Raw genomic sequence first — 24,808 nt, 5'->3', positions numbered from 1 at the left:
GGTGGTGCCCAGGAACCTGAATGACTCTACTGCAGCCACAGTGCTGTTCATGATGGTGAGTGGGGGGAGTGCAACGGGTTTCTCCGGAAGTCCACTATCATCTCCACTGTTTTGAGCGTGTTCAATATATAATGTATACAATATATAATATGTGTTCAATTTATATGTCATTTTGCCTGTCAAAGCTGAGTTTTAGGGAATGCAATTTGTGATTAGTCTGTCTGACCCAGTAATATTTAATATAACCTTGTGTATGCAGATTGCATAACATACATTTTAGCCCTCTACTGCATGCATTATGATAGATCTATTAAAAAAAAATAATAATAATAATATATATCTATATATATATATCTATATATATATATATATATATATATATATATATATATACATAACTTTTTCTTTTCTTAAAATGGCTTAATTTGAAGTGCTGTAAAACATTTTTCAAAAAAAATCTTTTTTTAAAGATACTTTATGATATGTTGCCATTTGGCAACAAAGTCCAACAAATAAATAACAAGTCTAGTATATCCAGATGCATCAGAATAATGTAGCTACTAGCTAACAAAGCTTATATGTTATACTATACTATACTATACTACGCCTGTTCTTTTTGCCTCTGAGCTAACTTACTTGAACTGTCTCCATTACTGCTCTTATCAAATGTCCAATCTGCATCCTTCTCATGGTCACTAAAACCCATCTCATCCTCACCTTCATCTGCAGGAAAAGCCAGTTCTGTCCTTTTCTTCTAACTAACCATAGAACATGGCGGTGCTCGCTAATACACTGTTCCCTGTATTCATATCTATTCAAAAGTAGAATTGCCATTAAAACTAGATTTTATCCATAATGCTAATGCCTTTAACATACAAATAATAAACATTATATTACTAGCATTCATGCTGTTATTGTTACAACTTAAAAGTTTACAGCTGACCTTGCTAGCTAGCTAACCTATTGCAATATTGCACGTTTTACCATTGTACAGTGTTACCATTTGGCAACACATACATTTGATTGATTTACAAAAACAATTAATTTGATAAACTTTTTTGAGTTGTGAATATGTCAACATAACTTACTGGAGGTGATGGTTGAGATTTTTTTGTGGATCTTACATAATTTGATTCTTTGTTTTTATTGATTTCACATTTGCATTCATCAATTACTTGCAATAAATGCCAGTCTGTCAGAAATCTTGCTACAGAAAAACACTGCATGTCATGTGACTAACCAAAGCACATCATTGGCTACACTAAGGTATTCTCTTTCCAACAACAAAAAAATTAAATGTTGGTCTTAAAGAAACAGTAGCAGGGAAATGAAAATAAATATCATGTTGCCATATGGCAACACCGGTAGAGGGTTAAAGCAACACTTTTCAACCTTTTTCCTCACTGCTCTATCTGGTTGTTTATAAGTGCAGTTGACCCTTAAAAAAGCCACTTCTCTATGTCTGACAAGATTTCAATATCAGCCATGGTGCTCCACTATCACTTTGGACACTCCCCAGTGAAATAGTAAATAATTTCAAGAAAAATAACATACTAATTTCAGACAGAAGCAAATATGAAGGTCTGCAATATTTATATAAGTAATAGAGTTTTATGCAAAAGTTTGGCCACCCCTCATAATTATCATAATTGCAAGTCATAGTCTGCTGGCCCTTCAAAGCAGCAATTCCATTCTAATATATTTTATACTCTATGGAAAAAGTAACATTTCAATTATGGCAAAACATGAATTTAATCAACAAATGCAATGCAATTTAAATCATAACAAAAACAGACAGGTGCATAGATTTGCTGAAATAACAGCCTGTAGACACTTCCTATAGCCAAGGACAAGTCACTGAATTCATGCTGAAGGCATTTTGGACCATTTCTTCTAGTACGTTTTATCCAGTTCAATCAGATTTGTCGAGTGCTGAGTGTGAATAGGTCTTTTCAAATCAATCCATAGATTTTCAATGATTTTCTGGGGTCTTGGAATGGCCATTCTAGAACATTTTATCATGTCTGAGCATGAATTCCTTGGTAGATCTGGAACTGTGCTTTGGGTCATTGTCCTGCTTAAACATCTAACCCTGGTGTAACCTCAGCCTCTTGACTGATTCATGAACATTTGTCTTAAAAATCTTTGCTGGAGTTAGGAGTTTCCTGTACTGTGGAACAATGACGTTATCTGCAGCAAGTTCTTTTGAGGTTCCCATTTTGCTACATTTTGGTTCACAATCAGAAGCACAGCTAGCGATCAGCTAATTAAATATCATTTTTCATGATTGGTTTCACCTGTTAAGATTGTCAAAGTTCACTGAGTCAGTCATATCCATTTTGTGTTGTAATCAATCAGCATTAAGTGACAACGGGTTTTGAAATCCACACAAAAGAGAATGAGCCCAAACTTTTGCACAGACTATTTTTTGGTTTCAATTAAATTTCACACATCTCAATACTACTTCTCTACGGATTTCTGTCTGAAAAACATTCTCTAGAAACCGATTGGCATATGGCTGCAATCTTCTCTTAAAGAGCAAGAGCACATTACTGTGCAGCCACAGAGGGGTACCCAAACTTTTGCATAAAACTGTATGTTTGGGATTGTAAAAATTTTTTGAAGCTATAGTCTACTAGTATAATGATGAGAAATTTGGATCATTTGAATATAATTTAAATGTTACATTCTGAACGAATGAATAAAATTTTAAGAGGCTGTACATGAATAGAATAGAAAATCCCGCTTAGGTTTCTTTGGTAGGTCTGCCATGACATTTACATTGGTGTTTGTTCTATATTGGACCATTTCATCTCAGCATTTGGCTAACTTCACCTAAGCTACAAAAATAACATGTGACATGTGCGGTAAAGCTATATGCCCATGGTTCCACTGGCAGAGATGGCCAGGGTGGTGAGTGGTAGCCGCAGAAGCAGAATTTATCTAGTTAAGAAGTTATTCTACCACTGATACAATTTTAGAAACATTATTTGAAGGTCAAAAACTTGCAAAGTGCTGCTTTAAAGGGATCCCAGCAGGCACAGAAAGCCATATGACATTAATATTAGGATAGATTTAGGTTTTGATGTTGGGGGACCAAAATTCAGCATCTAGGGACAACGTTATTTTGATATCCAATAATGATGTCAAATGAGGTTGATATTTGGTTGATTTTAGGTTGTGGTGACCAAAATCCAGCATCGAGCCAACATCTTAAACCAATAGCATATTGAGGTCAAATATTGACATTTGTTCGTCAGTTATGGCAACCAAAACCCAACGTCTGATAAACGTCATAGTGGTAACTTTCACCCAACATCAAGCTGTAACATCGTTAGAAATTGATTTTGGTTGTTTTTGCTTTGGAAAGTGACCAAAATCCAACGTCTGTTTGATGTTGAACACTGACGTTGGACACTGACATTGGGTTCTGACGTCAAACTGATATTCATTTTCACCCAAAATGTGAATTGGGGTACAACGTCAATCTGACGTCATGTTGAAATCCTGTGCCTGCTTGGGATAGTTCACCCCAAAATTAAAATTGTCATCATTTATATTCACTTGTTCCAAATCTGCTTGAGTGTTCTATTCTATTCTATTTATTCTATCTATTCTATTCTATTCTATTCTATTCTATTCTATTCTATTCTATTCTAGGTTATAAGGTTATAATATAATATATAGAATAAGATTTAATATAAGGTTATAGCAGTGAAGCATTCAGTTTTTCTACTTACAAAGTCTGCCATGTAAATAGCAACTAACTCTTAAAGGGAATGGGAGATGAGACTCCCATTGTAATTAAAGATGGTTTAATGTACGTTATGCTTAAAACACACCCATAACTCATTAAGAGAATAAGCACAACCTTTTTGAACCATGCGCCACCACACAAACTGTATTTTTCCATCTTTAAAATAGCAAAAGTGAATTCCATTCTATTCTATTCTATTCTAGTTGGAATGTATGCTGAATGATGTTGGGAAAAAAAGCAGCTTTTGACTTCCATAGTATTTGTTTTTATGTATTTTTTTGTTCTTGCTATGGTTGTCAGTGGCTGCTTTTTGCCAACAGTCCTCAGAATATCTTGTTTTGTGTTCAACAGAAGTAAGAAATGCATGAAAGTAGAGTAAAAGAGTAAATGGTGAGAATATTTTTGTGTGAACTATCCCTTTAGGTGCTGTGAAATTAGAAGCAAGCTCATTTTTGGCTCTACAGAAGCAATTAAAGATTTAATACCGTAGATAAGGACTATCTACCAACCTACAGCAGAGCATTTCTTATGCTTACGCCTCCATCTCTCCATGTGGGACTCAAAGCACACTCATTATAATGTATGGATGAATATATACAGGATCATTACGGCACAGTTTTGTAGTATCTTTTAAAATATACTCGCTGACCTTTTTAATGCTTTTGAGAAAGCCTATCTGTGTGGTTGCTCGGAGCATTTTGAAATGATCCAGCTGAGAGTCAAGCATTAAGTAAACCGAGGAAATCATTAAAAACAGTAAGTGCTGTTTGTTAAACTACATTTGTTTTCTGAGATACTGAACTGATGAATCGTTAACAAGACTCTTTCTTTCTTTCTTTTCTTTCTTTCTTTCTTTATTGATGTACGATTAAACTGTTTCTTGCAATTTCTTGTAGTTTCTAACATTCTGATTGATTAAAGAAACTGGTTAAATGTAAGTAATTGGACGAAAAAGATAACACAAATACAATTAAAAAGCTGATCATAAAAACTGTCATTTGAAGGTAAAAGATGTCCCTGGAATTTTCTTCCCGACAGACAAGTATAATATATAAAGGTAATTTCAGCACTTCATACGAAACAGAATATATATTTGGTCTGCCATTTGATCTAATAATAAACCCAATAATATATATATATATATATATATATATATATATATATATATATATATATATATATATATATATATATATACAGTTGAAGTCAGAATTATTAGCCTCCTTTGAATTTTTTTTTTCTTAAATATTTCCCAAATGATGTTTAACAGAGCAAGTAAATAGTATAGAGTTTATAATATAATATATAGTATAAGATTTAATATAAGGTTGCGGCAGTGAAGCATTCAGTTTTTCCACTTACAAAGTCTTACACTGTAAATAGCAACTGTCTTTTAAAGGGAATGGGAGATGAGGTTTAATGCACATTGGGCTCAAAACACACCCATAACTCATTAAGAGAATAAGCACAACCCTGTTAGACCATGCACCGCGACACAAACCGTATTTTTTCGTATTTATCCTAAAATAGCGATAGTGGATTGCAAAGATACCCTTGCTTGAAAATGCTTGAACATGCTTTTGCACCATGCACTTTAGACTTGGTGCCTAGATTGTTAAAATAGAGCCCGTTGACCTTTATATTTCAGGTGCTTTTATAAAATCGAAAAAAAAGTAATGTAAAAATGAAAACCCAAGCGTTTTATGTATTTTTTGTCTACAAAAGATGACAATATTTTTAAATGTGCATTTAAATATGCTGATCTCCAATTATGCAAACTCTTATTTTCATCTATAATTTATTTAAATCTATGTAGTGCGACTGATTTGCAGGAAATCATTGATAAATTGTATGAATTTACAGACCGCAGCTCTTATGCAATGGATTTTGGAGGATCATTTGCTGTATTAGACAAAAGAGAGTTAAGAGTTGAAATTTGATAGGGGGGCCCATGAGGAGGAGTAGATAAATCTCTTTCATACGTGTAAAAGATTTAAAGGATTTAGCCACAGGAGTCAGTTTAACAAAATAGATAAGTAGGTTTTTCAAGGGGTGCTATTATGCTTTTCATGCTTTCAGCTAGTTTGTAATGTTCCTGTTTAAGCATGAAAAAGATCTGCAAAAGTGTCTATCAGTAAGAACTGCTTCAGAACTCACTCTACAGTTTTCTTCTGGGAATATTCACTTCACAATGTCCTGAATTTAAATAATACCCACCCAATGCTTGCCTAAGGGGTCGAGTTGATTTAGTAGCATGTTGTGTTCATGTTCTGTTGCTGTTTTACAGAACTAATATACTAATATGCATGCTATTTCTGCCCTCACTACAGTATATATTGACTAAATCATAGATATTTTATCAACTTGTGTGTTTTTCTTCTTTTGTGGGGTACTTGACCACCAATAAGACGCATGATGTCTCATTAGAGCTGACCTTTACTTGTGTTATATCTTAAATGCAAACTGACATGGTGTAAAAATGCATGCAGATGTTTGGTTTGTTATTGCCAGAGTTTCTGTGGCACAAGCTTTAAAGTCTCTACCTTCTTCTAGACAGGTGGGTAGGGAACTACAGCTCATTTGCATTTAAAGAGATTTTTAAAGTTGCATGTTATGGTTTCATTTAAAAAAGGCATTTAGAGCATGATATAATACATGATCTGTGACATATTTATGAACTGAAACTTTACAGGCATCTTATGGAGACTAATAAAATGTACATTGCATTGTGTTTAGGGAAAATAGTTTTTTATTTTGTCAAATGGCAGATCAAACATATATGTTTTTGTAATATAAATGTTACAGGTTCTGAAATTAACTTTATATATTATATTTGCCTCTCTAGAAGTGGTTTCGAGGGACATCTTTCAGTTTTAATGGCAGTTTATATAATCAGCATTATAACTGTACAACCACAAATCAAAAATTGTTGGGTCAGTATAGAAAATGCAAATAAAAAAAGAAAGTAGGGATTTATAAATTTATTTGACTTGTATTTCATTGCAGAAAATAAAACAAACATTATTTAACGTGTTCCTCATGATTTCGATTTATTATTATTTTTTTTTTTCAAAATAAAACATGTATTTCAATTTTGTTTCTTGCAATACATTTAAAAAAAGTTGTAGCAGGAGCAATTCAGGGCTAGTAATCAGGTAAATTGATTAAACAATGATGTGATTTGAAACCGGTGATGTGAACAGGTGATTGTAATTATGATTTGGTACAAAACAGCATCCAAGAAATATTTAGTGCTTTAGGAGCAAAAAGGGACCAAGGATCACCAGTTAGCCAACAGATATAATATAAAACTATTGAAAATGTTTTAAAACAATGTTCCTCAAAGAAAGATGGGAAGATATTTGCATATTTCACCTTCAACAGTGAATAACATCATTAAAAGATTCAAGGAATCTGGAGGAATTTCAGTGTGTAAAGAACAAGGGTGCAAGCCTAAGCTTACCAACAGTGAACTCTGATCCCTCAGGCAGCACTGCATCAAAAATCATCATTCATCTAGAAGCAATATCACCACATGGGCTTAGGACTACTTTGGCAAACCTTTGTCAGGTACCACAATATGTAGTTACATCCCTAAAATCCAGTTAAAACTGAACTGTGCCAAAGGAAATCCCTATGTTAACAATGTCCATGAGTGCTGTGATCTTCTCTGGGCTCAGAGGCTTCCTGGATGGACCATCAAACAAGGAAAACATGTACTGTGGTTAAATAAATTAATATTACAGGTATTATTTTGAAGAAATAGATGCTGTGGGCTCTGGACCAAAAATGAAAAGTATCATCCAGACTGCTACCAGCAACAGGTCCAAAAGCTAGGGTCTGTCATAGTATGGGGTTGTGTCAGTGCCCTTGGCAAAGGTACTTTGCACTTCTGTGATTGCACCATTAATGCTGAAAAGTACATAGAGATTTTGGAGCACAATATGATATCTTCTTTTCCGTGCATATTTCAACAAGACAATGCAAAACCTCATTCTGCACACATTACAAAGTCCTGGCTGCAGTGGAAGAAGATACAAGTACTTGACTGGCTTGTCTGCAGTCCCAACCTGTCTCCAATAGAAAATGTGTGGCTCATTTTAAGCGAAAAATGCAACAACAAAGATTCTGGAGGAAGAATGGGACAAAATTACACCTGAAACACTTAATCAATTGGTGTCTTCAGTCTCTAAACATCTTTATAGTGTTGTAAAATGAAATGGCAACATCACAAAGTGGAAAATGCTTTACTGTTCCAACTTTTTAAAAATGTTTTGCAAGAACCACAATTGGTATACGTGTTTATTTAAAAAAATAATAAATAAAATATATATAATAAAACTATAAAACTCATGAGGAACACATTAAATAATGTTTGTTGCATTGTCTGCAATAAAATACGAGTCAAAATAAATTAAGAAATTACTACCAAATTTTTCTGATTTGAATCAGAATCAGTTTTATTGCCAAGAGTGCTTCACACACAAGGAATTTGTTTTGGCTACAGAAGCTTCCAGTGTACAGAAAGTGACAAGTGACAAAACAAAATAAATATGAAAAAAAGAAATATGATAAACATTAAACAGAGATGCAGTTTGTGAAAAAAATCTGGATGTTGAGTTGCATGTACAGATTTGTTGTAAATATACAGGTTATAAGGTGCTGTGTACAAATGCGTATGGAGAAAGTATTGCATTGTATATTGATGTAAGGTGCTGTGTACAAGTGCGTATGAGAAAGTATTGCACGTTTATTGCACAGTAGGGGAATATTTAACTGTTCATGAGGTAGATGGCCTGAGGAAAGAAACTATTCCTATGTCTGGCTGTTTTTGTGCTTGGTGCTCTTAAGCGGCGACCAGACGGTAACAGTTGGAACAGGTATTGTGCTGGATGTGAGGCATCCAGAGTGATTTTGCGAGCCCTTTTACTCACTCTGGAAGAGTACAGTTCTTGAAGTGTTGGAAGGGTAGTGGCAGTGATTCGTTCAGCAGTCCGGACTATTTGCTGTAGTTTACGGAGGTCGGTTTTGGCAGCTGAGCTGTGTAAAGGATGGATTGGATGACAGCTGAGTAGAACTGTACGAGCAGCTCCTGTGGCAGGTTAAACTTCGAAGGTCTTACGAAGTACAGTCTATGCTGGGCTTTCTTCACAATAGAGTCTATGTGAATGTCCCACTTCAGATCCTGAGAGATGGTAGTGTCCAGGACCCTAAATGACTCTACTGCAGCACAGTGCTGTTCATGATGGTGTGTGGGGGGAGTGCAGAATGGGTTTCTCCTAAAGTCCACTATCATCTCCACCGTTTGAGTGTGTTCAGCTCCAGGTTGATGTATCTGCACCATAATGCCAGCCGCTCCACCTCCTGTCTGAATGCAGATTCGTCACCGTTCCGGAGGAGGCCAATAACAGTAGTGTCGTCTGCAAACTTCAGGGGCTTGGTGGAGGGGTCTTTTGCGGTGCTATCGTTGGTGTACAGGGAGAAGAGTAATGGAGAGAGAATACATCCCTGGGGTGCGCCAGTGCTGATTGTGTGGCTGTCGGATGTGATTTTGCCCATTCTGACTAGCTGCTGTCTATCTGTCAGAAAGCTGGTGATCCATTGACAGACAGAGCTAGAATCAAAAAGCTGGGTCAGTTTGTACTCGAGCAGTGATGGGACGATGGTGTTAAAGGCAGAACTGAAGTCCACAAACAGAAACCTGGCGTAGCTCCCTGGTTTGTTCAGCTGTTGTTGGGTATAATGCTGTCCCACGTTGACTGCATCATCCACAGACTGGTTTGCTCTATAGGCGAACTGCAGGGGGTCCAGCAAAGGTCCAGTGATGACAGTAAATGACTTCATGGCCACAGATGTTAAGGCAACAGGTCTGTAGTCATTGAGTCCTGTGATCTTTGGCTTGTTCGGGATTGGGATGATAGTGGAGCACTTAAAGCAGGATGAAACTTTGCGCTGTTCCAGTGATCTGTTGAAGATCTGTGAGAAAATGGGAGCCAGCTGGTCAGCGCAGGTTCTCAGATAGGCTTGTGAAACACCGTCTGGGCCTGGTGCTTTCCTTCTCGTCTGTTTACTGAAGATCTGACGCACATTATCCTCACTGATTTGAAGTGCAGGGGGGAGAAGAAGATGGTGTTGATGGCTGTTTAGGGAGATGGTCCGGGCTGTGATGATGTGGTGTTGATGGCTGTGTAGGGAGATGGTCCAGGCTGTGATGATGTGGTGTTGATGGCTGTGTAGGGAGATGGTCCGGGCTGTGAGGATGTGGTGTTGATGGCTGTGTAGGGAGATGGTCCGGGCGGGTGCGGGTTTGTTGTTGAATTTGGGTTATCTTTTTTTTATCAAACAGGTTTACTCACCTGGTCACTATTTAGGCTCCAGGTTTACTCACTTTTTTAAAGTAAAGTAACTAATCACTGCTAAATGAACTTCTTAATTAAATATTTTCACCACTTGTTACCACTTATTGTCTTATGAGATAAGCATATGTAATTTTGTCAGTAAGCGCACAATCAACAAATTCCAACGTTTTCGGCATTGGCTAATCTAAACTAAGCTCATCTAATTTAACTCTTATTAGAGTATTAGAATACTGTTATCTTAAGGGTAGAGTTAGTCAAATTAAATCTCCACCTGTTTGCAGACAGTTATTTACAGTCAGTAGCATATCTGTTGGGGATCATCAAAATAAAGTGTTAACAGATATTAAGCAGACAGTCTATTAACACTGATGTACATTAGCTTTAAAGTCACTGATTAAAGCAATAAAGGCACAGCATTAAAGATTTTAAGAACTTAAATAATCTAGCACAAAATGAACATTGCATGAAAAGTAGGCTGTAAGCACTTCAAATGTCTCAATTGTTTGCTAATTCTAATTGTTAGTCTGGGAATTAAGTGCACATTTGCAATCTGGATGTGTGTGCAGCATTTAAACAATTTTCAACAGGCAGTTGTTAGATTGTCACATTGTTTTTGTGATCTCCGAAGGGCATTGTCTGCGGGGGGAAAAAAAGAAGCTGTGTTCACTAAATAAGACTCAATAATTCAATATGTCTCCAAATAAGACAGACCTCAGTCTCAGCGATGAGTAGAGGATGCAGACAAGTGTCCTAGATAAATGTGAAAATCATGCAGCAGGCATTTTAATGAGGCTTTTGTGTTATTGAACATCTCAGAGTGATTTGACAAGGGCCTAATTGCCCGCTGCACATGTCCATTAATTAGTTACACGTCACCGAGCCCACACAGCAAACATACAGTCAACATGTCAATAGAAAGGCTTGGATGCTTATTACACAAATCATATTTGCTATAGGCAAACAGATAGACCTGGGCAAGGCGTGCATCTTTTAGCTGAAGCCATGTCATTATTAGTGGATGGTTAAACAAAGATGTTAATTGACCAACAAATTGCTTTTCTAGAGTTATCTCTGCATATTAGGCTAAGAAAATGAAGTCAATTTTGAAAACAGTAGGCTATATTTTTAAGCTTTTTCCAAAGGCCGTTCTATCAGCAGGTTTTAGAGGATTCTGTATGCAAATTTTGAACTCTTCTAAAGCATACAAATACCAGATATTTTGCAGAAATACCAGATAAATATGTTTGCAAATATTTAAAGGGCACCTAGTTTACCCCTTTTTTAATATGTAATATTAGTATTATGGTTCTTCTGAGTGTGCCAGTTTAGGTTCAGTTCCAAACACTATTCAGATTTTTTATTATAATGTGTTAAAAAGTGTCATTTTGGGGGGGTAAACGGGTCGTTGTTTTAAGGGTGTGTTGCTTCACATGAAAATTAGTTTAGACTTTCTGTACAACTTAACAAAGGGGGGGGGGGAGCCAAGAGCTCCCCCGCTTTGTGTATGGCAACAGACAGGCACACAGAGAGAAGCAACATGAGTAAGAAGACCAGCATTAAGCCGTACATGTAAATAATGCAATACTTCATTCAGTAATGAAAAATAAATCATTACAAAATATGAAAGTACAATTATTAAGTACATTATAAATGTGGTTATAAGTCAAGAATACAGCATTTGTAGCTGCAGTTATAAACTGCTTACGAACGTCTGTTTATGTAGAGTTAATGCTTAACAGATAATGAATTCACTAGATGCTAATGCTTAATAAATGATTCATAGTGTGTAGTTATTATAAAGTGTTACCAAAAATTGTTGGTCATCCAGTCTTTAACATCTTTAATACACCCAGTTAGCTTAGACAGTTCAGATGTCTCATCAGGTTTAGTTGAAATATATAATTGAGCATTGAGTATAGCAGTGAAAGCTAAGATTTCCTTTAGAAAAGAGATGCCCAAACTAGGACCCGGGGGCCAAAATTGCCCCATGATAACTTTGATTTGGCCCACCATCCCATCTGAGAAGAGAGAAAGAATTTTGGGAAGGGTTGGGGTTAATGCCTTTAATACACATTGTCATTTCTAATTTAACATAACCTTTCATTGGTTAATTTTGTTGTTAAGCTACGAAACAAGCAAATGGTTCAATGAAATTTAAATTAATCCAATTTTATTTCTTTTTTAAATGAACATACTCTTGCTCAACATATAGATCACAATTCAGAAGTCCTCAGTGAGCAAATTCAAGGCAAAGGCAGCTTGGCTAGTATATTTGGCATTAAACTCTATTGTGTTGTATATGGAATTATGTTTTCATCATAACAGGGCCATTATAAAATGTTAAATAATATATTATGCCTTAGTTAATATGATTAATGTAATGTTTCTATTTATTTAAAATAATAATAATAATAATAATAATAATAATAATAATAATAATAATAATAAATTATCTATGGCAACTTTGGAATACAGTTAGATATACATATCTTCAGCCGACTGCCCCTGGATTTTGGCCCTCCATAAGAAAAAGTTTGGGCAACCCTGCTCTAGAAGAAAAATATTATAGGAAATACTGTGAAAAATGTCTTGTTCTGTTAAACATCATTTGGGAATTATTTAAAAAAAATAATAATAATTTTGACTTCAACTGTATATATCGAAAAAAATTCCTTCACATGCATTTCCACAAACTTCGGCAGTTGAAAGACTCTTCTGGTTCATTTACACCTCCAAAATTGAGAACCAACCTGAAATATGTCTAAAATGGGGATTGAATGAAGTACAGCGAAGCGGCAGGGGCCCCACTAAGATGTCCTCTCTTGAACACCAACAAATGAGTGTCCCGGGGCAGAGCTTTCTTAGAGACAATGCTATCGACTGCAGATTTAGCCAAGAAGAATGTGATTGCCCCGGGGACCTGTGCAGCTTTTTAAACCATAAAGCGGCAAGGTTGTTGAAGAGAAAGCTCGGTAGATCATCTTCTAAAGACCGGGAGAGAAAAGCGCTGGTGCAGAACCGTGCAGTGGATGGGGCGATGGAATAGACAGGCCGAATTACAGAGTGTTAAATGACCTCCACTTCTAAGCGGATGGGGAGAGCTGGATAAAAAGGAGATACAAACAATGAGATTTCAACACATGAATGCTAAAAAGGTCCCTGAGCTCAGACTGTGCACCTCAACATTTGGCGCAGACAGTCAACAAATATGAAAACAAATACTCGCGAGTTGAAGTAAGCTTAAATACAGCTTATAACTTCTTCCATTTAGTAGACGGAATTCTTTGACTTGGCTTAATTTGCATATAAATCTCTCTGAAGAGATCTCTTCCGCAATCCACAACCCTTGAATTAGGTGGAAAAATCTCTGAGCTTTTCATTTGGTTTTCAATCATTTCAATTCTTCTGTCATCGTATTTTCCATCTCCCATTCAAATGGTTATTAAGTATTTGCATTTGAGCTTTTTCAAACACATTATGGAGTATTTCGACTGCGGGAGATTTTTATGTTGATCAACATACTGAATTTTAAAGGCATAGTTCACCCAAAATTGAAAATTCTGTCCTCAATTATAGTATATCGCACACATTTGGTCACTGAACATGTAGGTAACTAACTTGTTCAATAAACATCTAAAATAAGTGTTTAGTTCTCATTCTTAAAAAAATAGTTGCTGAAAATTCTGCCATCATTTGCTCATCTTTCACTTGATTCAAACCTGTTTGTCTTGTCTTTATTTATTTATTTATTTATTTATTTATTTATTTATTTATTATTTTTTGTTTGAACACAATAGAAGTTATTTTGAAAAATGCTGGAACCCGGTAGCCAATTACTCCCATAGTATTTGTATTATCTACTGTGAAAGTCAATGGTTACAGTTTTTTAGATTTCTTCAAAATATCTTCTGTTCAAAATATCTTGTGTTCAAGGGGAAAATAAAAACACAAAGTTTTAAACCATTTGAGGATGAGTAATTATTGAGAACTTTATTATTTTTTCGGGGGTGGAATAACCCTTTAAGGCTAATATTAAACTGCTCAGTTCATATAGGCTAGTTTTATGGTGCCTTTATGACCTTTTTGGATCTTCTAAATTTTGTTTGCCTGGACATGCAGTGTTTACCAGTGAATTGTGAAATGAGGGTGAGCGAATTATCACAGTATTTACATTTCTGGCTAAACTATTCCTAGTGTATTAATGCTATAACTACTGTAGTTTGTTGGATAAAATATTAATCTCATGACTTGAAAATCACATTCATTTGACAAAAATGGATAATTCAGCCAAAAATATGCTGTTAATTTACTCACCCTCAGGCCATTCAACTTTTTTTTACCAGTGCAACATTTAAGAGAACTTTCAGCTGAGTCTTTTGTCCTTTGGAAGTCCAAAAAAACTACTAATTAATATGACTCCTGATGATACACGAGGTCTTACAAAGTTAAATGATCTGTGCAGGAAAGTAAAAATTATTTGTAAGATTAACCATAGCTGTGGAAAAATTTGGTTCTTTTCCATGTTCTGGTTCTTTCAGACAATTTTATTAAAATTAAAGTTGGTCAAATAACAGTAACCAGTTTATGTAATTACGTGATGTAAAAGTACGCAACTATTTCTTAAAGTGCCTAACAATAAGGAGTGCGGATGCTTTACATTTTAAAGCAAATGAAGGGAATAAACAAGTCTTACATTAAAGAACCTGTTAGAAGTCCTGTCAGATAAATTTAAACCCTCCTGTCGTGTTCACATTCTGCCCCTTACTTTAGTGTTCCCAGTCAAAATTGACCGGTCTGTTTTTTAGCTGCAAACAATGCCTCAAAGTAGTGTTTAACATGTATTTACAGAATCAGACATAAAATAACTGCAATGAAGATAAAAATAGGCACTGAAAATATATTACAAAATGAACAATAGATGACAGAAATCAAAATACTTTCTTTCATTATTAATAGACAGCTCGCTAAAATAACTATCACAGGGTCTGAACCAAAGACATTTAAATGTTAATCCATCTGAATGATTTATCAACCAGCAAAGCACAAAATGCTATGTTGAGTGATCAAATTTTCAGTCCTTCAAGTGTACTAATTTAGGGAATTTTTACTGAGGGTATTTACGGTGAGCATGGACACAGAACTAGCACTAGTTATACTTTAGTCATTTTTGAGCGAGATAATACAGTCTAATATAATAATATAATTGTTGCTAAGCTAAACTAAAAGTGCTCCTGCTAGACTCAGAGATTGGCTGAACGGAGATTGGAAGAAAGAAAGAAAGAAAGAAAGAAAGAAAGAAAGAAAGAAAGAAAGAAAGAAAGAAAGAAAGAAAGAAAGAAAGACACACACAGATGGATTCACATAACAGACACCTAGTCTGTGTGAAGATATGATACACTGTTTTATCAGGAAGTTGATTCACGTTGGAGAATCCAACACTTTCATTGCAATTTAAAACTTATTGGTTTAGTAGCTAATCCATATGAATTTGTATGATCACATTCATACAGTTTTGTACAATTTGCTTATCCCCAATGACGATTGGGTTTAGGGGTTGGGTTGGGTGCCACAACTCCTGAACTGAGTATGAATTAGCCACTAAACTGACAAAACATAAAATAGTTTTGTTTCTTTGTGAGATCAGGCTGAAGGATCAGCACATAAGCGCATAAAAGAGATGTGTACCTGCAAAAGACATTGTTCAGTCTGACATGAGTGAGTGGGTGAGTAAATGAGTGAGCTGGGATAGTGTGCGTGGGGATGTTTTCTGTCTGATGAATGAATATAGCCTGGATACCCATTCATTTCCTATGGCGGACACTTTTGACCGGGAACACCACAGGTGTAACAAGGTTGACTAAAACACTCAAAAATCAATGAAAGAGAAGATCATCACTTTTATATGTTCAAATGCATAGTGTGAGGGATACCACAAGGCCTTGAGGTAATCAGATATAAAACACAACATTTATGAGTTGTAAATCAGTCAGATTTGACCCGAACATGACAGGAAGGTTAATAAAATAATATTTTAGTCACTGAACATTCTATCATTCATTTTCTTTTCGGCTTAGTTCCTTTATTAATCCGGGGTCGCCACAGTGGAATGAACCGCCAACTTATCCAGCACATGTTTTACGCTGCGGATGCCCTTCCAGCCGCAACCCATCTCTGGGAAAGTCACTGAACATATTTACAAATAAAAATATAATACATTTAACTTCATGCGAAATGCAAATTGCAAAAAAAAAAAAAAAAAAAAAAAACTGCAAAAAAAAATTACAAATTTTTTCGTTCTCCTAATATTTTTCCTTAGCATAAATATTTGGTATACTTTTTGTTCCATTATAAAGTTATTTTCTTAGATAAGCTCCAGATTTGGCGTATTGTGCTGACTAATTAAATTATATGCACAAATATAATACTGTAAAGCATCCTATACAACATTTTTATAGATTTTTGAGTGGTGTACTTATATATGCTGATGACTGTAAGTTTATGGATGTATTTTATATATGTTGTAATATGTTGTGGTAATACTTTAGTTGTCTTACTAGATTTGTCCTGTTTTGAAAAAAAAATTCCATGACAACAGAATGACAAAGCTGATTAAACTCTTTATTTCCCTGTTGTTAGACAGAGTGGAAGTATTATCCTTCCATTGTGTACATAAAAGAAGTTAAAAACCTATAAAAAAATCTATTTATCTTTTACTTTCTTAAAATCATGTTATTTTTGTTTATTTTAACTTGCCTGTCTTCTCCAATGAATAAAATTGATCACATGATCATCACATGACTGAAATAAGAAGCTATATATGTTATATATCCACTTAAAATAAGTTCACATGTTCTTTATTAAACATGGATTTGAATATATATATATATATATATATATATATATATATTTTGCGTTAAAAAATTGGTCTATTTTAGATGCTTAGGTTTTCTTTTGCTAGCAGTTTGACATGTTCTGTACACTTCTTAAGAAATGGTTATCTTGCAGTAGATACAGTACAGGATCGATTCTGCGAAAAAAAATCTATATAGAAAAAAAGGATAGGGTGATGTGAAACACCAGCAATGGGACTCAATGTTTGCTTTCGCATGGACAGACAATTATGTTCATAACAGAATGCAAATGGGTTTGCTAATTGTACTCAAGGGCTACATGCAATGCACAGTTTAACAGACTTATTTCAGAGGTAATTGGTGAATCTTACCATACACTGAATTGGGTAATCAGTGAACAATATAGCACCTGAGCCTCGTTTGCTGCCAGTGGCAATTGTTTTGCAAAACAAAATGGATTGTTAGAGGAGCCTCCAAAGACCCTAAACCAAAGTAAGGTGTATTTTCACTGTTTCAAAATGCTACTTTTACAGGAGCACTCCACTTTTTTTTTGGAGTAGACTCATTTTACACATCCCTATATAAACTATCCACTTGTTAAGTGTGACGTCACACGAAGCAGCTCTTATGTCCAAGCGCTATATTAAACTGTATGGGGAGACTCAATAAATGATAATAATAAACATTTACGAAGCAATGTAATACTTTCGAATATCATGATCGCAATATATATATATATATATATATATATATATATATATATATATATATATATATATATATATATATATATATATATATATATATATGGTCTCACAGTTCGATTCGGTTATGATTATCATGCCATCGATTCGGTTCAATTCGATATTTCGGTGCAACACGGTGCATTGACGATGCTTTCTATACTCAGTGTTGTATTTTGGGGGTTGGCTATAACAAGCTGTCTGTATAAACACACACACAGCACCACACTGTCTCTCATTCACACACATACACAAACATAGACAGCACCAAACAAACAAACACACACATGCCACGCGCGCTTGCTTGCTCGCTCTGGAGCGATATTGTAAGACCGCCCACTCCTGTTAAAACTACACCAGAGTTACCGACCGCTCCCGCACTTTTATTCGGAAATTTATTCCGAATGCCAATAAGGTACAGCCGCGGAAATGCATAGAGCTGAGAGGAAAAAAGAGGGGAGTAAAAGTCATGCCAGCAGCCGAGAAGAAAAGGTGAAATGGGCCACAGTTAGAGAGAGAGAGAAATGGAGTACTTTCATTCCCTCAATCATAGAGAAATAGGGGCTTCTGCTGTAAGTGCCAGTAAAAGACTTTCCAGAAAACACACACACAGTGCAATTTTTAATTAGTTGACGCCTGTAGTGTTGTAAACACCTGCACTCGCCTGGAGCAGCATTCTGTCCCTGCTGTGTTTACACTGCAAGATGGATTGTCAACAGGGGGTTTCACACTGCATGACTTTACAATAGGAAGAATCGATAACAATTTTGTCTTGGTCCACAAACTACGTCTCACAACCAAACGCACATGAGAACTGACATGAAAAACCACAAGGCCATGTAGTATATCTTTTGTTATTATCTACATAATGAGAAAGAAACCTTTAGTGGGGTAGAAATTTACTTATTTTGCTCACCTGGGTTTTGAAGGGAATTATCAATTTCTCTAAAACCTTTTTCTTTATTGACCCAGGTGTGGTATAGCTCACATGATACGTGGAACAGACACGAGTGTTCCTGCCAAATTTTCTCTAGTTTTTCCTCCATTTCATGGGTCCAAATAGACCCAAAATAAGCCCTTTTAACTTCTTCCCCAACCTCCCACTGGCCTGCAGATACCATACTAGTGGATGCTGCTCTCTCATTGGCTGTAGGTAATCGCCGTTATAATTTTTAACCAGAACACATTTCAAACGGCAGGATTTTAAATCGGGGACAACTCCAGATATTTAGCATGCCATATATCTCACGGGTGTCTGCGACTCTTCTGTGATTCTCTCAGATTTTATTTTTGATAGTTCATACTGTGTGATTGTTACTCACGTGAACGAGTCAAAATCAGGGCTAAAATCATGCAGTCTGAACTCGGCATTAGCTTAGCATAAATCATTGATTCAACTTGCTCAAAGATTTCAAAAAAGAGTGTTGATAATTTTTGTAGTTTAAAGCTTGACTCTTCTGAAGTTATATTGTGTAATAAAACCAACGAAAAATGAAAAGTTGCTATTTTCTAAGTTGATACAGATACAGTAACCTGTAATACAGGCCGATAGCCAGCCTGGTGAAAAGGGTGGTTCTTTTTATCTGAAAAAGTGAAACTTTTTGCAGTTATTCGCCCTATGTTCTATTGAATTATCAGGTGACATTTTAAGCACTATTTTTAGCTGGATTAGCTTGTCTGATGGTTTTTGTAACCACACTTTTTGAGGTAGTAAAAACATTTGCTAAATTTATAGAATAAAGAAATATGAAAAAACAATAATTATTTTTAAATAAAAATTCATTATATCATATATTATGAGAAAAAAATGAGTTTGTTAAAGTTTTAAATGGAAAAAAAAGGTTGCTTATTGTCATTTATTGAGCAAATAACAAACTGGCCAGCACATTCAACTTCTAGAATTTGGCCATCTGAATAATAAAAAATTAAAGCATAATGATATTAATAATGTAGAGCTTGACAATTTTTCAAGTCTCTTTTGTTAAAAAAAAGTACATTTTGAAAGTTCATGGTTAACAAAAACAGCCCAATTAGTAGGGGTGTCAAAATTAATCGTTTCTTTGGTGCACAACAATGCAGACGTGTACAATTCTGAATCGGTTCAGGAATAATCATAACTGGTTATTATGTACTGACGTCATTTATCTCATATGCGCTTTGTCGCCGTAGCTTACTATGGCGAGGGAGGTGAGCATATCATAGGGGGTGTAAGAACTCGCTAGACAAGGCTCCGAAAGTGAGCGGGATATTTATATTTGTTTATTTGCTATAAATGCTCATGTTGTTCTGTGCATGTACTTGAGTTTTTAAAGGTACAGTAAAAAATCTACAGCTAAATCAACAGTTAAAATCAACTTTAATATGGGCCACTTTTAGTGCTTCAAACCTTTTTATTGGTATTTTTTTCTTTCAAGAATAAGGACCAATAATCAGAATAAAAGTTGGGCTACTTGTAGTGAAAGATGACTTCACTTTCATATTGTATCTTTTCTTGCACGCCTGCATGTTGGACCTATAATAATAATAATAATAATAATAATAATAATAATAATAATAATAATTCCTTACATTTATTTAGCACTTTTCTGGACACTCAAATCGCTTTACACAATAGATGAATCTCTTCATCCACCACCAGTGTGCAGCATCCACTTGGATGACATGACGGCAGCCATATTGCGCCAGACCACACACCAGCTGATTGGTGGAGAGGAGAGTGATAAAACCAATTATGATATGGGGATGGTTAAGAGGCCATGATGGACAGAAGCCAGTGGCAAATTTGTCCAGCATGCCAGGGTTAAACCCTTACTCTTTTTCGAAGGACATATCCTGGGATTTGTAACGACCACAGAGAGTCAGGACCTCGGTTTAACGTCTCATCCGTAAGATGGTGCTCACTGAGCAGTATAGAGTCCCCATTAATAAACTGGGGTGTTAGGACCCACACAAACCGCAGGTTGAGTGCCTCCTCCACTCAACTAACAGTGAGTGACCATGTGTGAGTTGCAGAGAGCTAGCTGCGGGCAAAATTGTTATTTGCAGTCATTGGAAGCCTTCTTTGATGGGTTGTTTTCTCAATGTATGATGGCAGAGCAATCAAAATAAGACAAGTGAGCTCATGTATGGGGCAAATTCTGGACCTTTTATCAGTGGGGGAGGGTCTTTTGAACCACCCAAACACCCCCTGGCTACTGGCCTGTAATAAATACTGTACTATTACTTTTTTCTAAAGTAAACTGTGGTGTATTGTAGAATAAAATGTACATATAAAAAAAGTACAATATTGGGCAACTTATTTATATCACTATGGTTGCTGTATTATTATAGCCAGTCCAGAATTTATTCATTTTCTTTTCGGCTTAATCCCTTTAATAATCTGGGGTTGTCACAGCGGAATAAACTGCCAACTTATCCAGCATATGTTTTAGCGGATGCCCTTCCAGCTGCAACCCATCACTGGGAAACATCCATACACACTCATTCACATACATACACTACAGACAATTTAGCTAACCCAATTCACCTATACTGCATGTCTTTGGACTTGTGGGGGAAACCGGAGCACCCGAAGGAAACCCACGCGAACACAGGAAGAACATGCAAACTCCACACAGAAATGCCAACTGACCCAGCTGAGGCTCGTACCAGTGACCTTCTTGCTGTGAGGCAACAGCACTACCCACAGCACCACCGCGTCGACCACTCCAGAATTACCATAGCACATTTAAGTATTTCAGTATTTTTATTAGCGTTTTAATTTCATTTATTTTTTTGAATGACGTAAGAATTAGTCAAAGTGGATATTTATATTTGCTCTCTTGCAAATAACAAGGAAATTGATGCAATTTCATTCTACATTCATCAGCAACACACTCTTTTGTCCTTTTGAATCTTTAAATCACATTTTTTTTTGACAAATAGACGCATATGTCAACCTTAGTAGGTGCTTTGAAAACAAAATATAAGTTTCAAACTACAAAACTTCAACTATGAGACAAGCATGCAACAGTAGCCAACAATTTCGTCATCTTTTACATTGATGTTGTGTAGTTGTTATGTAGGTTTTAGCTTTAGAATGGTAAATAAAACAGTGTTTTTATCATTACAGTTGCCATCCTTGGTGTAAAGCAAGTACCTGACTTGTGAACATTCTTGCTGCTTCCAGAAGCTCAATATATGCTAGTTTTAACAAGGTAAGACTATATTTTATGTATTTTTTTTGTTGTCTTTTCTTTTATGTGGATTCTAATAATCCCTGGTGCATTTATTTACAACATACCAGAGGATTTGTACTAGAAAATGTTTCTTTTTCTAATATTCCTTTCTGACCCGAGGCCAATTACTTGAGTAATGAACCTATAGAAGCCCTAATGCATTAGGCACAAATGTGATTCATATGCAGAAAGAGCAAGTATATTTTAAGTAAGTCGTTACTCTGGAGACGCATGAGCAATTTTCAGTCAGTGACATAAAAAATAAATCACACGGGTGCGAAAAAAAAGGTGGGGGAAAAATGACAGTTTCATTACACAAACATCTCATCAGAACATATCAAACCAATCCCAGTCTAAAGACCTGTCACGTCTTTGATTGCATGCTTTTGCTGTTTTCTATTGTCTTCTTTATCAAAACAACTGATTTATTGCCATAAAGTGGCTGTTACGCTGTTGCTTTGTGATGATTGCGCATACAAACTATTTAAGCATTACACTGGAGCAATATTTGATATAGGATTGCATTGTGTATTAACAGCTGTAGAAATAGCTTGATTTATTTTGAAACTCTAATGTTTATTGAACCACTGATGAAATATAATAAGAATGTCTCTCTCTGAGATTTAATATAGTAGCAAACTTTCTTTTTTTTTTTCAAAGAGTATATACCGTAGCTTAACCTCTTATCGGGTGAGGAACCTTATATGGTAACTTCATTGACATTTGACAAGTGGAATGTACTACATAGGCTCATTCTGAAAACGTAGCCCTATATACATTTATGGAGATTACGAATTATGTAGCCAGAGGTACGTATAGCTGCATTTCGTCTTTAAAACGAATAATACACGATGGTATGGTGCTGTTCCTTTTGCGCTTAAGAGCTGACCGCTTACCTCCATATGCATGGCTTTTCCTCTGTTACCAGTTTATCAGGTGGCTTGCCACATATGTCGGAAGTCTTGTGACATGGAGCAGAGTTGACCGCGAAGACAGGGTTAGAGTCCGGCAAAGAATGGTTCCAGTAAGCATGTAAGACAAAAACCAAAAAATAAACAAGTAAATAACAGGGTGAGAATGTAGTAAAATCTGAAAACGTGGTAAAAATCTTTTTCTGGATTGCTTTTGAAAACAATGTCTGTTAGGTTTAGGGAAGTGGGTGAGAGGGTCAATCGGTGCTTTTGAAAACACTATCAGTTGGGTTTAGGGAAAGAGGAGGGTGGGTCAGTCAATCGGTCAGGCACTCGTGAGAGAAATTTGAGATCTCAAAAAGCATACACAGCAGCCTCTGGTGGATTTAAACATACCTCCTGGGATGTATTTGGCGCTCTCCAGAAATGTACATATTGGTACATTTTTAGAATGAGGCTGGGTTGTTTTTTTTTTCCAATTACTATTTCAATAAATGCCCAATAAAGGGTTGAACCGTGTTTAACAGTGTTTAATAGTGTTGTGTATGTGTGTAGTATGTGTGCATATTTGTTTATAGTCCAGTTTAAAATTGTAATCCAATTAATGACACAATGTAATGATTATGTGATCTAATTAATTGCAAATAATTGCATATAAACTTTAGCTACAAATTACACACAGAAAAAAGAATATTTAAAGTTAAATTTGATGAGCATCAAGTAGATATTTACAAAATAGCTTTAGAAAGATCTATTTTAGCTCAACAGAATTGATTACATATTAATTGATTACATATTACATATTACATATTTCCATCTTTTTCTCTCTCTCTTTGATTTTCTGAATTTGTATCAAAATTTATTTTTAGACATATTTAGAGACCATATATTGCAGCTCCAAAATAGTTTGATTTCTGAATTTTAATGTTTGGCAAAGAAAAAAATCCTACAGGTTAGAAATGACACAAAGATCGTGAATGATGAATTAATAAAATTAATTTGTAAAATAAAATAAAATTTGGGGGAACTCTACCTTTATTTAATTATTTAACCCTCTACCACTTATGGCAACATGCTATTTCCCTGCCACTGTTTCTTTAAGACCAGCGTTCTTAGTTTAGCCAATGACGTGCTTTAAGTCACATGACATGCTGTGCTTTTCTGTAGCAGGATTTCTGACAGACTGGCGTTTATTGTGAGTTATTGCAGAATGCAAACGGAAACGTCAATAAAAATAAAAAATCAAATTATGTCAGAACACAAAAAAATCACCTCCAGTAAGTTATGTTGACATATTCACAACTCAAAAAAGTTTTTATAAAAATTTTTTACAAAAGTTTTTTTGTAAATCGATCAAATGTATGTGTTGCCAAATGGCAACAATGTCCAATAGTTGAATGTGCAATATTGCAATGGGTTAGCTTACTAGCAAGGTTAGCTGAGATCTTTTAAGTTGTAACAATAACAACATGAATGCTAGTAATATAATGTTGATTAGTCATATGTTAAGGGCATTTGAATTATGGATAAAATCATATTTTAATGGCAATACTACTTTTGATTAAATATAAATACAGAGAACAGTGTATTAATGAGCACCACCATGTTCTATGGTTAGTGAAAGAAGAAAAAGGCAGAACTGGCTCTTCCTGCAGATGAAGGTGAGGATGAGATGGGTTTTAGTGATCAAGAGAAGCATGCAGATTGGACATTTGATAAGAGCAGTAATGGAGACAGTTCAAGTAAGTTAGCTCAGAGGCAGATAAGACAGGCGTAGTATAGTATATAGTATAATATATAAACATTGTTGGCTAGTAGCTACATTTTTCTGATTCATCTGGATATACGAGACTTGTTATTTACTCGTTATAATATTTACTGGAGAAAATATTTATATTTACTGTATGTTGCATACATGATAATACAATATTATGTTTGTTTTCAGCAATATTCAGCAAAAAAGAATGGAA

Source organism: Danio aesculapii, chromosome 5 (genome assembly GCF_903798145.1).
Source record: "Danio aesculapii chromosome 5, fDanAes4.1, whole genome shotgun sequence".
Lineage (NCBI taxonomy): Eukaryota > Metazoa > Chordata > Actinopteri > Cypriniformes > Danionidae > Danio > Danio aesculapii.
This window is presented reverse-complemented; position numbering follows the sequence as displayed.